General features: G+C 39.8%; 1 protein-coding gene across 3 annotated transcripts in view; it reads left to right on the forward strand.

Annotated features, from left to right (window-relative positions):
• The first annotated feature begins 880 nt into the window (after positions 1-880).
• The window catches only part of USP9X (ubiquitin specific peptidase 9 X-linked), a 100,705-nt gene continuing 86,920 nt past the window's right edge, over positions 881-14,665 (forward strand). For all 3 annotated transcript variants that reach the window (XR_011727218.1, XM_071751106.1, XM_071751117.1), the window contains exon 1: positions 881-1,018. The gene's annotated coding sequence lies outside the window, so the exon portion shown is untranslated. The remainder of the gene's footprint in view (positions 1,019-14,665) is intronic.

A 14,665-nucleotide genomic window follows, 5' to 3' on the forward strand; every position in this document is an offset into this window, starting at 1 on the left:
CACACACACTCACACACACGCACACACACACGCACACACACACACTCACACGCGCGCGCGGACGCTCAACCCCCCCCCCTCCCCCCCCGCCTTCCTCCTGCGCGCTCCCGCCTCCCTCTCCGCACACACAGGGGTGGGGGCAGGCGGGCCGCGGTTTGGGCCTCGCCGCTGCGGCGTGAGTGACAGCCCGGGGGGACGAGAACGGGGGCGGGGAACGCGTCACGCCGTTGGGGTGGCGGAGCCGCTGCCGCCGCCGCTGCCGCGCTAGGTTGGGGCCTGCGGCGCGGACCGGTGGCGGAAGGCTCTGTCGGGGCCGCCATCTTGCCCAGGGCCCCGCCAGACGGAGGTGCACCGCCGCTGCCACTGCCGCGTCTCGCCTCGCTCCCTCCCTCCCTCTCTCCCTCCCCCGCCCTCCCCTCCCCCCGCACGCACGGAGCCGTCAGCGCAGAGAGCTCTAGCCGCCCGGGCCGGCCCCTCCGCTGCCACCTTCCTTCCTGCCTGACCGCCTGCCGCCTGCCCCCGCGCGTACCGGCCGCCGCTGCCCAGCCGAGCCCCGCCGAGAGGCGAAGGGGTGCGTCTGCACCCCCTCCCCCGCGTGCGCCCGGTCCCCGGACGGGGCGGAGCGGAGCGCGCAGGCCCCGACCAAGCCCCAGCCGGAGCTGAAGCCCAGGGCCGCCGGGCAGGAGCTGGTGACGCAGGAAAAACGCCCCGGCGGTGCCGCCGGCGTCGGAGAGAGCGGAGCGGCCAGGGCCGGGATCTGAAGCGCGGGCAGTGGCGGTAGCTTCGCCCTCCCTCTTCCCGTCGCGGTACACGGCGCCCGCCCGAGGGGGAACCGGGGAAGCGGAGCCGCCCCCTCAGTCAGCCGGCTGCACGCCCGGGATCGCGGGGCCTGGCATGAGACTCTGCCCTGCTGGCTGCCTGGGATGAGGCAGTCGCCGGCCGCGCTCCTTCGGCAGCACCCAAGAGGGCACCGGGCCGTCGTAGCAGCAGCCGCGGGACAAGGGGAAGCCGTGCGGGGGTGAGTGGCGGAGAGCTGTGCTCGGGCGGGGCCGGGGACCGGAGCCGGGGCCGGGACGCGGCGAAGCGAAGCGGCTACGCGGGGGCAGCTGTTGGCGCTGCAGGCTGCCGCCGCCGAGCGGAGCGGGGGAAGGCGCTCCCCGGAGATGAGGCTCCTCGGGTCGGGGTGCGGGACGGCGGGGTGCGGTGGGGAGGAGGGGGCGAGCCGGGCCTCGCGGGGCGGGGAGCGGGGGTGGGGAAGGGATAGCGAGCGACGGGTGGTGGCAGCGCCTCCCTCGCAGCCCCCGGCCTGTGGCCCTGCATCGCTGGTGTTTTGGAGGGCAAGGGAAAATGGCTGACGGCTCCTCATCCTCTACCCGGCTGCCGGGGATGGAAGTGCTCCGCGCCCCTCGGGGGGCTCTGCCAGCTGCCGGGCGCTCCCTCCCGCAGTTCTCCCCCGGTGTCGCCGGTCGGGGAGGGCCCCGTGGCTCCCCGCAGCGCTGCGCCCAGCTTTTGCCTCCCCTGGTTCTCGCTTCTCTTCGCACCGAACGCCATTACTGAGGTGGAGTGATTGGAGCCGTGTAGGCCCGGGCGACGCCTGGAAATAAGGCCCTGCCGAAGCTCTTTTCCTCCAGTCTCAATGAAAACCCCCAGCAGCACATCGTTCACGCCCGCTGTAAACATTATTAACACGTAGGCCACTCCTCTAGTCTCGGCTTCCAGCAAGCCTATTTCGATGCACAAAAAAACGTTTGTGGCTTTTCACATCTTCCTCTCGTTCACCTTGCCATTTCTTGAAGTTATGTCTTAGGGCTTGTCTGTTGCAATGTATTTTAGGCAATATAACCTTCTCCCCTTGTCCAAGGTGTGTGGCAGGGGCAGTTGCATGCGGTTTGGCCGCGGTTCTTTTTTATTGTCCCTAAGAAAACGGAGGATTTCTCCAGCTGGATGAGTTTTGGGGTTTTTTGCGTGTGTTGGTCAGCACTATGTTAAAGTGTGCTGTACCACTTTGTGCATTATTGTTTGTGCACAGAGAGATAGCCCTTGAAAATTACTTATTTTGTTTTAAAATTGTTTTGTTCTCATAGAAGCATCGAAAAATGTAGAGGTGGTTTTTAAAATGCCGTGTTTCATTTTCCGGTTGCTCCTTCAGAAGTCCAGTTAAGTATTATGAAGATGTACAGTAACACACAATACACAACTGTACAGGGACGAAATTCTTTCAGAAAAGAATTGCTGTAATTAAATGTTCAAAGGACTGCTAGGCTCACTGTAGACATATTGTGTCTGTCTCAGCTGTCTTCATGTAGTCTGTACAACTTGATTTATAATCACAGTTCTGCAGTTGTATTCATGTCACTGGACGTTTGTATCAGCCCAAAGACCCTCTGAAGTGACAGGCTCAAAGCTAGCACAAGGCCCATTTCTGCTGACCTAGTTGCAGAACTGGGGCCTGCATTTTTAAAAAATTGTTGAATTTAGTTATTAATATGCAATGTTAAATATACTCATGACAATGTGTTTTGTGACAGTTGGACTAGATAACCTGTGTTTTTCAGCATGCTTCTCAAATGCCTGACAAATGGATATTAAAATTGTTAGGTTTAGGAAGGGACTATTGCTGAGTGTTTGAAGGATTGACCTTTATTGATTATGGAAGTGAAATGGTGTCTCTAGTAAGAATGATTTAGAGGTGTCTGAAATCTGTAGGCAGCTAACTTTATTCTTGATATTTTAAGTTTTTAGTTTGAGAATTTGGCATAGCTATCCACCATAAGTGTTTCTGATCAAGTAACATGGTTTTTTTTCAGCAAAACTTGAGGCATATATGAGAATGCTGGGGGTTTTTGTTTGTTTGCTTGGGTTTTGTTTTTGTTTATTTTTCCTGTTTGGGTTTGTTTTTTTTCTCTTATCGATGATGTTGATTCTTTGGGTTGCAGTAGTGTTTTTGAACTAACAAAGCAGTAGCTAGTAGGAGTTTCAGGGAGGCATATAAAACACATATATTGATTATGCTGTTGCAATATCCTGGACAGTAGTGATGCTTAATAATAGCTTTGAACCAAAAACGTAAACATAATAAACATTATAGTAAAGCTGCAGTGGAAGAAACTGTGGTATCAGCACGTGGTATTTTTGGGGGGAGGGAATCTAGCTAAAAATAAATATAAGATTGTATCATAGTAACATTTCCTCTGTCTCCAGTATATTTTATACTTTTCTTTTGTGTAGATTTTGTTAATGATATTTCTTTTGGGTAGCTTCTGACTTAAATTTACAGACTACTGCTTCATGTCTTGAAGACTTTGCCCTTGTGGTGATACTTCTGCCTATTGAATTGAGAGGAAGACTACATCTGGAGGTAGTAGTCAATAAGGATAGTGGTAGCAAAACTGTTTACTTTTTCTTTATCTGTAAAACACTCTCACTCTTACATAAACATTTTATTTCCCACGCTCTGGTGCAATTGTACTCAGAAATAACCAGTACAACTACTTTCTGTTCTAAATGCACACTTTTAGGTTTATGCATTTTATTAATATTCTTACAGTTTAATAAGTTCTTACAAGTGAGTCACAGGATAAACAAAAATAGTGAAGTACTTTCTACACACCAAAATTGCACATCTTTTAAGAAAATAAAGATACCTGTATTACTCTTGTCCCAAGACATTTGACATTTAATTAAATTAGTTTAGGAGTTTCCAATATGAATACAACTTTTCTTAAAAATGGACAGGAATTCGGTTATGTATTTGTTTGAACAGATTACTTTTAAATTAGTTTAAAGTTATGTTTCTGTCAGGTGTGTGTTGAAAATGTATTAAGTTCCATGGGAAATCCTTATGTCTGTCCTGCTCTGGTTTGGAAATCAGTTCCGAACTTATTTCAGGTATTTGAATAGCTATTACTTTTTGTTAGGCAGCTCTCAGACAGGGAGAGAGAGACTGTGTGTGTGTGTACATACGTATATGTAATTATTTAATTCCCAGCCCCTGAAATATGTTTTAGAGATCTAAAACTGTAGGTATATAATTTTAAAACAACCTAAGCAGGATAGCCTCATTTGTGAAGTAAATGAATTGAAGGTGTTAGTGTTTTTCACTTAAAGCATGATGTATTTATATAAAAACAAGCAGAACCCCAAAACCATTACACTTACTTTAACAAGCACTATTTGATTGAACAAGTAATCTTGCTTATCCAGCACTTGCAGGGACCAGTGTGAAGTGGTTGTCTGAAGATGTAAGAAACTTTGCTGTGTTTTCTGCTTACTTGAAAAGCTGGAGCTGTGAAAAGATTTTGTGTCCTTTAGAAAATTATTTCTTGGATGTTAGTATTAATGTGAACATGTGGACATGGTTTCTCTTACTCAGGTACCTTTTAAAGTTTTTTCTATAACATGGATGTGTCTCCTGAAAGGTGTGGAGCTCTGTAGCTGTATCCAGTTTTACTATCTGTATCACCTTTGTGTAAAATCAGTTTAAAATCTGAAGCTGTACTTGAGGCTATGTTTTTGGAGCACAGCTTGATAGTGTCTGTCTTTCGTTGTAGTAGCTTGTCTTTTGCAAAGCTAGCAATGCTGTGTGCTGTTGTTGTAGGCCTGTCTTATATCATATACAACATGTAGTATATAAATATGCAGTTTTTTTAACCTAACTGGGCTTTTTTCTGCATCCACAAATACAGTGATAAAAAGAATTAAAAAGTAAACTATACTGCTATACCTACCCTTTATTGTCAGTGTAGAACATGCAGTACAATCTTCATTTTGCTTCATTTTTTTTTAAGATGTTCTTACTCTGCAGTATCCAGTGGTGACAAGTATCAGTTGGTTAGCTGTCTTGCCAAGCAGTTGGTTATGTTTAGGTAGAACAGCTTAATAAACGTTTGCAGGTAAAAGAAACAGTCATTTAGCAGAGGTAGGGGTGGAAAGAAAGTCTTTCATAAGCATATGGTTGCATGCAGTTACACTTGAATTTTTCCACCTAGGAAATTTGAACTACTTTGGGTTCATATGTTAGAAAAATGCAGTGACATTTTTCACATATTAAATACAGCTTTTGTTCTCAACATTTTCGCATTATTATAATGGATTGCAATTTTGAAGAGAGTTGAGATAATATTTTAGAACAGTTATGTTGTGTTGACTGTCTCTGTTATGCTCTAGGCTGTAGTATGACTTGAGAAAATGGATTAACAGGGGTTCCCTCTGCACTTCAAGACAGAACTGTGACTTAGATCCTCTTGTTTAGGGTCTTGAATAGACAGTGACAGAAAGTCATTATGTCATTACTTTGCACCCTCAAAATGTTAACTGCTGCATTTCTGAGACATTACAGAGTCCATTCAAGTCCATTGGTGCTTTGAGCACTTTCTATAGGTCAGGTTTGATAAAATAACTTAAAATACAGAATGTTGGTGTGGTTACAGGAGAGTTGCTAATAACCTTCCCCACAATAGAAGAGATAAGGAAAGTAAATAAGATTTAAAAGTAGCTGGTTGTGACTTAGTGTGAAAACTTGCTTTTTTTTTTTCTTGAGAGAGCTTAACTGCACAGCCAGTTCCTCTTGAATTTTCTGTTGAGAATTTTCTGATACTTGCTTCAGTTTTTAAGAAGCCATTAGATACCCATTTGAGAGCTGAATTCAGTCTGATAGCAAAGCTTTTTGGTTGACAGCTGTTGGTGTGTTTTCAAATAAAAAATGCTGTGAATAAAAACCATTCTGATACATGTATGTTCACAGGCTTTCTTGATAAAGGAGACATTACTGATGTCTGGTTTTCTTAAAGGATTGGTTAGTATTAACTGAGAATTTTTACTTGCTTCTGTATGGCTTCTTTGCGTTAGTACACCTGCAAAAGAGATCAGTAGGATGGATGTAACTTTAAAATCTAATGTTCTCAATGCTCATATTTTCAACTTCTTTCATGAAGTTAAAATCAAGGCTGCTTTAGAAGTAATAAATAGCTATCAGGAGTGTTATTGTGGGAAATGTCTTTGTAGCATCCTTGATCTGCTAACAAAAACAGTATGTAAGCCTGTTTTAGTTTTGTGATTGAGTTTTTCTTACACATGTAATTGTGAACAGAAAAATGTGATTTTCTTTCATACAGATCTTTGTGTGGATATCTTGGCAATTTGTACTTTTTGATAGTTAGCATGAATTTAGTCATGAATTCACTTATGAGAGGGGAATTCCACATTGCATCATTCCTTAAAGATGCATATCAGTGAATGGAGAACTCTCAAGGAAGAAACATTTTTTCCAGTTTTTTTTATTCAGCTGGTACTTAATATATTGAAGGCAAGACAAACATGTGACTCCTCTGTTTTCTCATGTCCTCTTCTCCTCTCTGTTATAAACTAAAAAAAACCAGAAGTGTTCAAATCAGTGCTTCAGAATAATGAGATGTACATGTAGGGATTTAAGGGCTAAGTTTTCATTAAGCTTTCATGTAAAATACCCCAAACTCAAGTAACATAAAATCCTCCCTAGAAGAGACTTTTATTTAAGGCAATGAACACTTTTTTTAATAACAGCTGAATGGCAACATAGAGTGACACAAATGTACTTTATAAATTCCATAGGCTTCAATCCTTAAGTCACCTAATTGCCACTTAACCTTTTCTTTTTAGCTAGGTGTAGGGAGAGGAAAAAGGTACCAATTTGTGTTAGGGTGGTCTTAGCTATAACGCTCTTAAATAGTGAAAGAAGGAAAGGAAATTGCTTAGAAATGTGTTCAGTAAAGAAAAAACCAGCAGTGTTGTGTTCCAGGTAGAATACCTCTTGTTACCAGACAGGGTTTTTTGAATCTGAGGGGAGTGTGCTTGCTAGCCTTGTGGTGTGGGGTAATGGTGACAGGCCTGTATCATCTCCAGGTGAAATTCCATTTTTCTTGTCTGAAAATGAAAATTGACAGTGAGGGGAAGAGAAGTCTCTTACTTTTCCATTATAAAATGAGAACTAATGTTGTCAAAACATACTGACATTTCAGAAAATGAGTCTTGCGTCTTTTGGTGTTTAATGTTTCTGCTGTCTTGGCAATGAAGTACTTATGTGTGTTTTTTAATAAGTTTCAACAGACCAACTCCACGAATTTAAAAGTTAAATAAGAAAGATGGATCTGCTTAGCTTAATTTTCAGCTAATATGTTGTTGAAAGACCAAAAACTTGATGAAGCAAAAGCTTATATTAGAATCATTGTATTTCTAGTTTAGAAATTAAATATTAATAGTTTAGTAATTTCTGATGCTGCCTTTTAATGTATTTTCCTGAGTCCTTTAGGTATGAGAATTTCCATTTTTTAAATCACGACATAAATTCTTCCCAACTTAAAGGTGAAAAGTCCAGCAACTTGTTCTACGTTTTCAGACTACAGTTTTACACAGCCCTCCAGATGCCTTCACCTCTTATTCAGATAGAGCTTTATTAATCACAGTGGGACCGCAAAATCTGAGGTGGTTTCCCTGACTGCTTTTGTGTGTGGTAGTAGTACACAGAGGTATGCACACACGTGAAATGGGATGTGTTTTTAAGAGATGTACTGACTTTTTTTCCCTACGTGAGGGAGTAATGTCAGATTTTTTAGGTGCTTTAAAGCTGTCTTGCTCTGTCAGAGTTTGTTCATGATAGCCCTGGTAAGGAGAAAGGAAGATAATTTCATGATTGCCTGAAAAAGTTTACTGTTCTTGTAGCAGTTCAGCGACACTGCTATGGTTGTCAGTTTGTAATGTGGCTGGTGAAGGTGTAACTTGTAACAGGAATTCCTGTTAGGTATCTGAGAAGCCATTGGTTCCTCTCCCCTTCCTTTCGTGTTTTAGGATTGGGAGAACAGGATTTTTTTCATAAAATGAAAAGTTTTGAAGTGAAATGAAAAGCTTCATTTTCACCAGTGGTAATGAGTGCAGGAAGGTTAGCATAGTAGTAGTGAAACCTTCCTATAAGCTCATGGAAAGAAACCCCATGTGATCAGTATCAGCCTCTGGTTAGCAGGTGTATGACTGAAGTTTTTCACTTATCTAAGATATATGACCAGATGAAGGAAGGTTTGCTAAGGTATCCTGTAACGAATTTTCCTTTTTCTTATTCTAATAATGAAATTAATCTTTAGAAACAGTATCAACTCTGGTTGTGATGCCTGGTGGCAGCTGGATGAGGATAGTGACTGACCAACATGTTGTTAATTTAGTTTTGTTGTTGGCAAATGGTAGCCAAAATGAGATGTGGTGTTGGTCTATATGTTTTTTTTTTTTATTTACGTGTGAGTATCGCATAGGAATATGAAAATGTAGTAGTTGCATACATTCTCTAGACTAGCAGCAAGTAAATAACAGTTGAGAGCAGATAATCAAAATCTCTCCTGTGAGAGCTGCTTCATGCTTTTAAGTATGTTCTTATACTCTGTGATGATGCCTACAATAGAGTTTGAAGGGTTTTCAGTGTTGATGAGCCTCTGTGGTTCTTCATGGATCTGAAAATACCATAATGACTACTAGTTCACCGTTTCAGTGAATACTGGTCCTTTAGTTCTACTTTCAGTGATTCTAACAGTAAAATTTTACTTTTATGTGAGTTTATCATTGTATATAATTTTACTTCTAACTGGCAGTTTTCCACTAGAATACTTTATTTTGTGTCTCTTTTAACATAATCAGCTTCTCTAGTATATTGGACAAATTTTAAGGTTGTTTATTTTTTACAGCTTCTGTACCAGAAATGGGAGGGAGGGAGAAAAAGCCTTAACAACCATGTTGATATTTAAAGAGTTCAGCCGCAATATTTTTTCCACTTATAGAGATTATGAAGACATTATTTTAGGGTAGATTTCTGTAGACTGGTACAGCAGGTATAAAAAAACCTCTCACAAACTGTTTTCTCTTATACTACTTTTTAATTATTTTTAAACTGTTTTCTCTCAAGAAGAAAAGTTTTTTTTGTTTTTTGTTTGTTTTGGGGTGGGGTTTTTTTGGTTTTTTTTTGTTTGTTAACTTTGTTTAGCATGCTTCTACTTGGTCTTATATTACTACTCTGCTTTACAGAATATGGTGAGATTTTTTGATCTGATAATACTTGTGTTTGTGCATTTATCTTTTTTCTTTTCCTTACTCAGTATTTTCTGTTTAATTTATTCTGTGTTTTCTCACGCCATATTTTCTTGAAAGTGTTACTTATGAATTCATAGTGCACAATCATTTTAGTGGATATCTTCCTTCTGATTTTTTTTTTCTCCCGTATTTCTGTGTAGCTGGTGTTTCTGGGAAACCAATGTTTTGTTTCGCCAGTATTGGTGAGGTGAAGTGTATACTTTGGGAAGGGCTTTTGCTGGGAAGATTGTCTTCTTTACAGTCAAGAACTTTTCACAGGGTGCATTTAATCAGTTGGTTTTTTTCTCTTGCTTTTCTGCATTTGTAAATACGAGGTTGATGTTTGAGGTACCTTAAGATTGCTCAGATGCTTGATAAATGGAAGTGAAAAGTTTTACTTTTTTTGTTTTTGTTCCCTCCCCCACTTCCCTGTTAAAACATATGCTGAATTTGGATAGGAGTATTACTTTTTTTCTCAGCTATGATACTTACTGTTTTATCTGAACTTGGGGTTTGTAGTATTTCAGAGTGGATTCCTCAGCAGAACAAAAAGCTTAATTTTACAATGTTCACATTATTAATTTTTCAGTTGAATTATCAGATGACTCAGTGAAGTTACTTAGAAATTGTGTGTGGTGAAAAACAAATGATGTAAAGAGCCTTGGAAAGAAATGAACAAATCATGATCTTTTTCAGTATTTTACCATTTAAGGGGTAAAATGCTCACTTGAGCCATGGGTAATTTAAGAAGATTCCACTAAGTTTACATAAAAATGGAGAAATACAAGAATGAAACTTGTCATTAAATAAGTTTTGTTCCCTCTTAATTCCCGCTTAATTGTGAACTCTTTCTCCTGTTGAATCCTTGACTCATTCAGTCTGGAAGATGGATTGAATTAGATTGTCATTCAGTATTTTATCCTTGTAATTCAATCTGTAGATGCATATATTACATCAGTCTAGGTCCCATACCAACTAGAAATATTACTCTAAGTGTGCTTTTATTATTACTCTGTGCTTTTCACTGTCAGCCTGAGCATTTCCAAAACTTTCATTTATTATTTCTTACTTCTCTGTAAATTGAAAAGGCTTGCATTGTCTTTCGTTTTATTGATGAAAAGGTGAAGCACAGAGGCTGTAAACTTTAAAACCACTTCCTATAATAACTTTTTGTTAGATGTTCAGATGTGACAGACCTATCTTAAGTTGCTGTTATACTCCCTCATTCTTTCTCACTTTCACTTTCATCTTTGTACCCAGAAAACATGAGAGGAGGATGAAGAGTTTAATCTTAAAAATCTGTGATTTCTCCAACAACATGGGAACACAACACAGAATTAAATTCTCAGGTGTTTCTATATAGCTGCCTTATAACCCAGAGATTTTTCTTATACTAATGCAGTTCTGTTTCTTTTCTTGTAAAACATCATTTAACTTCAGCAACAAAAAAGGTATGAGCATTTTTTCTTCCTTGTGCCTCAGTTGATTACTGTTTACCCAGGGGACTTAGTTTTGTGGAAATGAACTCTCGTTTGGTGGAAATTACAGTGGAAACTACGTTACACCTAAATTATGTAGGAGAAAAATGGCAAATTAAGCCTTTGACAAATCCAGAGAGCTTGTTTTGTTTGTCTCTCACACAGACACAGTTTTTTTACTTGAACATTTCTTTTGCTAATAAGTGGTAAGACATTGACTGTCCCAGCTGTTGTTCTCAGTTACTCACACTGTCATCTCTAATTGTCCTGCCCGAATTTCCAGATAATACTTGAATTGTGCAGTCTTGTTTGCAGTTTCATAACTTTGGGCATTTTTTGTGTGTGTGTGTGTGCAGAAAGAAGTAAAATCATTGTCAGCTTCTGTCTTTTGTATCAGTTGCATTACCTGCTGCATCTTTATTATGGACTTACATACTCATCAGATTATTCAAATTAATTTTTTTCTTCTCACAGTGATCTGTTTTAAGTATTCCACTGGCTTTATAATAATTTCCAGGGCAAAAAATATTCTTTTGTCCTCACCTTCTCAGACTTATCACACTTAGCCTTCCTTGCTCTGGCTACTTAATACTTCTTTCATCACTGAATTTGTGCTGTTCATGAACTGATATTCCGGGCATTTATCATATATTAAACAGCTTTCTCTGGATAAATTTTCCTGTGATATCCACCGTGCTTGAGGAAAAACTTTGTTTTTTATGACACTTCTGTGTTGTCAGTACTCAGTCGTGCTCTAATGCATGCGTTGCTATCACACCTAAACACGTGCTTACTAATATTAGTAATACTTTCCTCCATTTTTCCTCCTTTTTCAGGGTATGTTTTGTGACAGATTTGCACTGATGCTAAAAGAGCTGCTACTATATATGGTTCTGTATTCTTCCTGTTCCTTATGTCATTGTTAATGTGTCATGTGATACAGCTGAAAGTGAAAATTATTTTCATTCCTTTCCCTCAGTTACCTTTTTGCCAGAATGGCTTCCTCACCTGGCTGAGTATGTGGTTAATGCAAGGGCTAATAATAGTGGTAAGAAGGTGGTTAGAATGAAAGTGAGAAAGATCATTCTCCTTATCATCTTGTGACAGTGGAGATATACCTGGTTTCAAACAGACTAGGAAGTTGTACCTGCAGCTAAGGCTTGTCCATGTGCAGAAATGCAACAAAATGTCTGTTCTAAAATTTATCAGGCTGCAATAGCCTTGCTGGGGGAATAAGGTTGCTGTTTCTCACTGAGATTGTAACAGAAGCCAAAGAGATCCCACACACTGGTGGCAAAACTGCATTATGAGAGTTCTCCTGCTGTCACTTTGTGCTGGTTTACTCACTGTCCCTAAGAAAAGCAGTTATGACATTGCCCTTGCTCTGTTGGTTGATTCAGCTGAAAACTGGTATCTTTATAGTCTGTAAGTCTACTCTGTGTATTGAAGGGAGGGGCTTTTGATCAAAGGGGTTTACAAGATTTAGCAGTGAACCATTTTCAGTACAGGGACATTAGTAGTAATGTTTATTTTTTTTTCTTTGTGGGTGTGTGGGGTACATAGGGGTTTTTTTTTTGTTTTTTGTGTTTGTTTTTTTTTAATGACTTTTTGGTTTTCAGAGAGCTGCAACAGAGTTTTAAAGCCCATTCTCAGTCCTTACAATGTGGTAGTAGATGATCATTATGGCATTTCTCAATAAAGGAGGCTATGAAATGCCTTTGGTAAATCTTACAGATACAGGAACATAAAGTTTCTGGGACAGTAGGGTCACTTTTTGTTTTTGTGGGGAAGTGGGCATAGTGGAAGTAATTATCCAGCACTGCTTTGTTCTTCATATGCTTGTTAGGGGCTTCTTGTTTCTAGTCAACTTTGCTATTTACCTTTTTTGCATTTATCTTGAACTACAGCCTTCTTCGTATTGGCAGAAGGAGCAGTAAGACAGAAAACTACTGCTTCTAGTGCCACTTCTTATTTCTCTGCAGAGGGACCACAACTTATAAGGGGAATAGTTACACGAGTTCTCTGGAGTAGCTAGGTTGTTTTCAGTGATACCTTAAGCATTCAGTTTGCTTAGGTAGATGACTTGTATGAATTCAGTTGCAATGGAGCATGTTTAAGGCAGACAGTCTTAAAAAAATAGCTGTCAGCTTAGAACACCTCTAGTGAGCTTATGTAAGCTTTTTTTTTTTTTTTTTTTTTTTTTCCCCAGAGAATGTATCTTCTGACTGAAATGGTTGTAATGCAGCAGGAAATTGCAAAATGTTTATTTGCAGGTAGCTATCATGGAACTGCACAGAAATCTCCAGGCAGTTGGTACGTTGAAAAGTAGTTGAAAGTTTGGTTAACTTTGCTAAGCAGTTATGAAGAAGCTTATTTAATAATGGATTGTAATGCTGATACTGATTTCTTCTGTATTTGAAACTTTTTACATTGAACATTTTACATTTGAACATTTTACATTTGAAACATTTACATTCTTGATGATGATGGCAGTGTTTGAATTTCTGTGCTTAGTTTGTGCTTTCTGATTGAACATTACATGAAAAGGAGAGATGTTTTTAAAGTGGAATTAAAGCTAGCACAGTAATGTGAATACTTAGATTATTTCAAACTATGAAGCATTTCAAAATATCGAGGTGTTTCACAAACTTAATTTTATCATGATTCATGATAAAAAGCACCTCCAACTTTTTTAGATGCTGCACCACGTTTTAATTATTTGCAGTTAGCTAAGCAATGAGTTAATTTTATAATGTGAGGGAAAAGTTGTATAGCGTGTTGGCAGTGTCACAGGATGTTAGGATTATAGACTAATAATTAGTTAATTAGTTAAATAGTAATTTTCTTTACAGTAATATTTAGTATAGCTTAGAGAAGCCCTAAAAGTGTTTGTAGAAAACATGAAGGAAGCCAGAAGGGACTAGCCTGATTTTTGCAGGCTAACTATAAACTTATTTTTTCTAACAGAAGCTTTATATGGTAGCGACATGGGGTAGTACATGGGGTAGTGACACGTCAGGTGCTCTGTATAAGCATGATTTAACAAATAATCACACAAGTAAAATGCAGAAATAACATTGTAGTAATATCCATAATTCAGTCTGAATGGCTTTAGACATTTCATATAGTTACAGTGCTGAGTTTCACAAAGCCTGAAGTGCAGTATACTATAAATAATTGTATTGTAAAACACAAGTGGAATGTGGAAGATGCCATTATGCTTCCCTTTAAATACATGAGAAAAAAGGAAAGGTAGCAAAAGCTACCTGCCTGCCAGTAGCCTGGTAGTATGTATGAACCTCACCAGAAGGAAGAGAAGCCATGATGTATGTGATGTGTCTCAGGAGAAAATCAAGACTAGGGATGCCTTTGAACATGAAAAGAGCTGATTTGGACATTTGTATGGTATGTGAAATCTTCCAAGGATGGAACATTGAAGTGTTGCTTCCTTTTTTTCCTCTGATTCCCAGGAAGAATTGAAGTTGTGAATAGTGTTAAAATGCTCTATTACAGCAGATCAAAGAGAGCATTTTGATTTAAACTTTTTTCCTGAAGGTCTTACTTTTTTTTTCCTTCAGTTAATGTTATCTGATACCTGTGAGCAATTGCACTAGGTGGTCATTGTAGATCCCTTCAAGCAGAGAAATAATTCTGTTCTCTATTATGTTCTATTCTATTTATTGGAGGAGGACGTGGATACTTTGTAGTTTTAGCTTCATCAATCCTGCCTACAAAGTTGTGCTTAAAATATGAGAAACTTCATTGTGAGCCCTGCAGCAAAAGAAGAACACAACTCCCAAGGAAATTTCAAAGGCTGGTGGATGTAGAGGATGAAGGTTCATGACAATTATTAAGGCTTTGAGCCCATCTTCCATGTGAGATGTTTTGCTGACACTTTTTTCGAATTTACAAAAATGATGTTCTTCTCCAGTTAACCTTGGGACCTGATTTAAAGAGAAATTATAGAATCTACTTCTACTTAAAACAGTGCAAAAACTTCTGTGTAAATAGCAGAACTGAAGTTCTGGGTACATATCAGTGATTCACTCCTACCCTGATACAAAACCTGAAGCTTTTCCAAATCCTTTTGAAAGGATTTGATC

The sequence above is a fragment of the Heliangelus exortis genome, chromosome 1, assembly GCF_036169615.1.
Source record: "Heliangelus exortis chromosome 1, bHelExo1.hap1, whole genome shotgun sequence".
Classification (NCBI taxonomy): Eukaryota; Metazoa; Chordata; class Aves; order Apodiformes; family Trochilidae; genus Heliangelus; species Heliangelus exortis.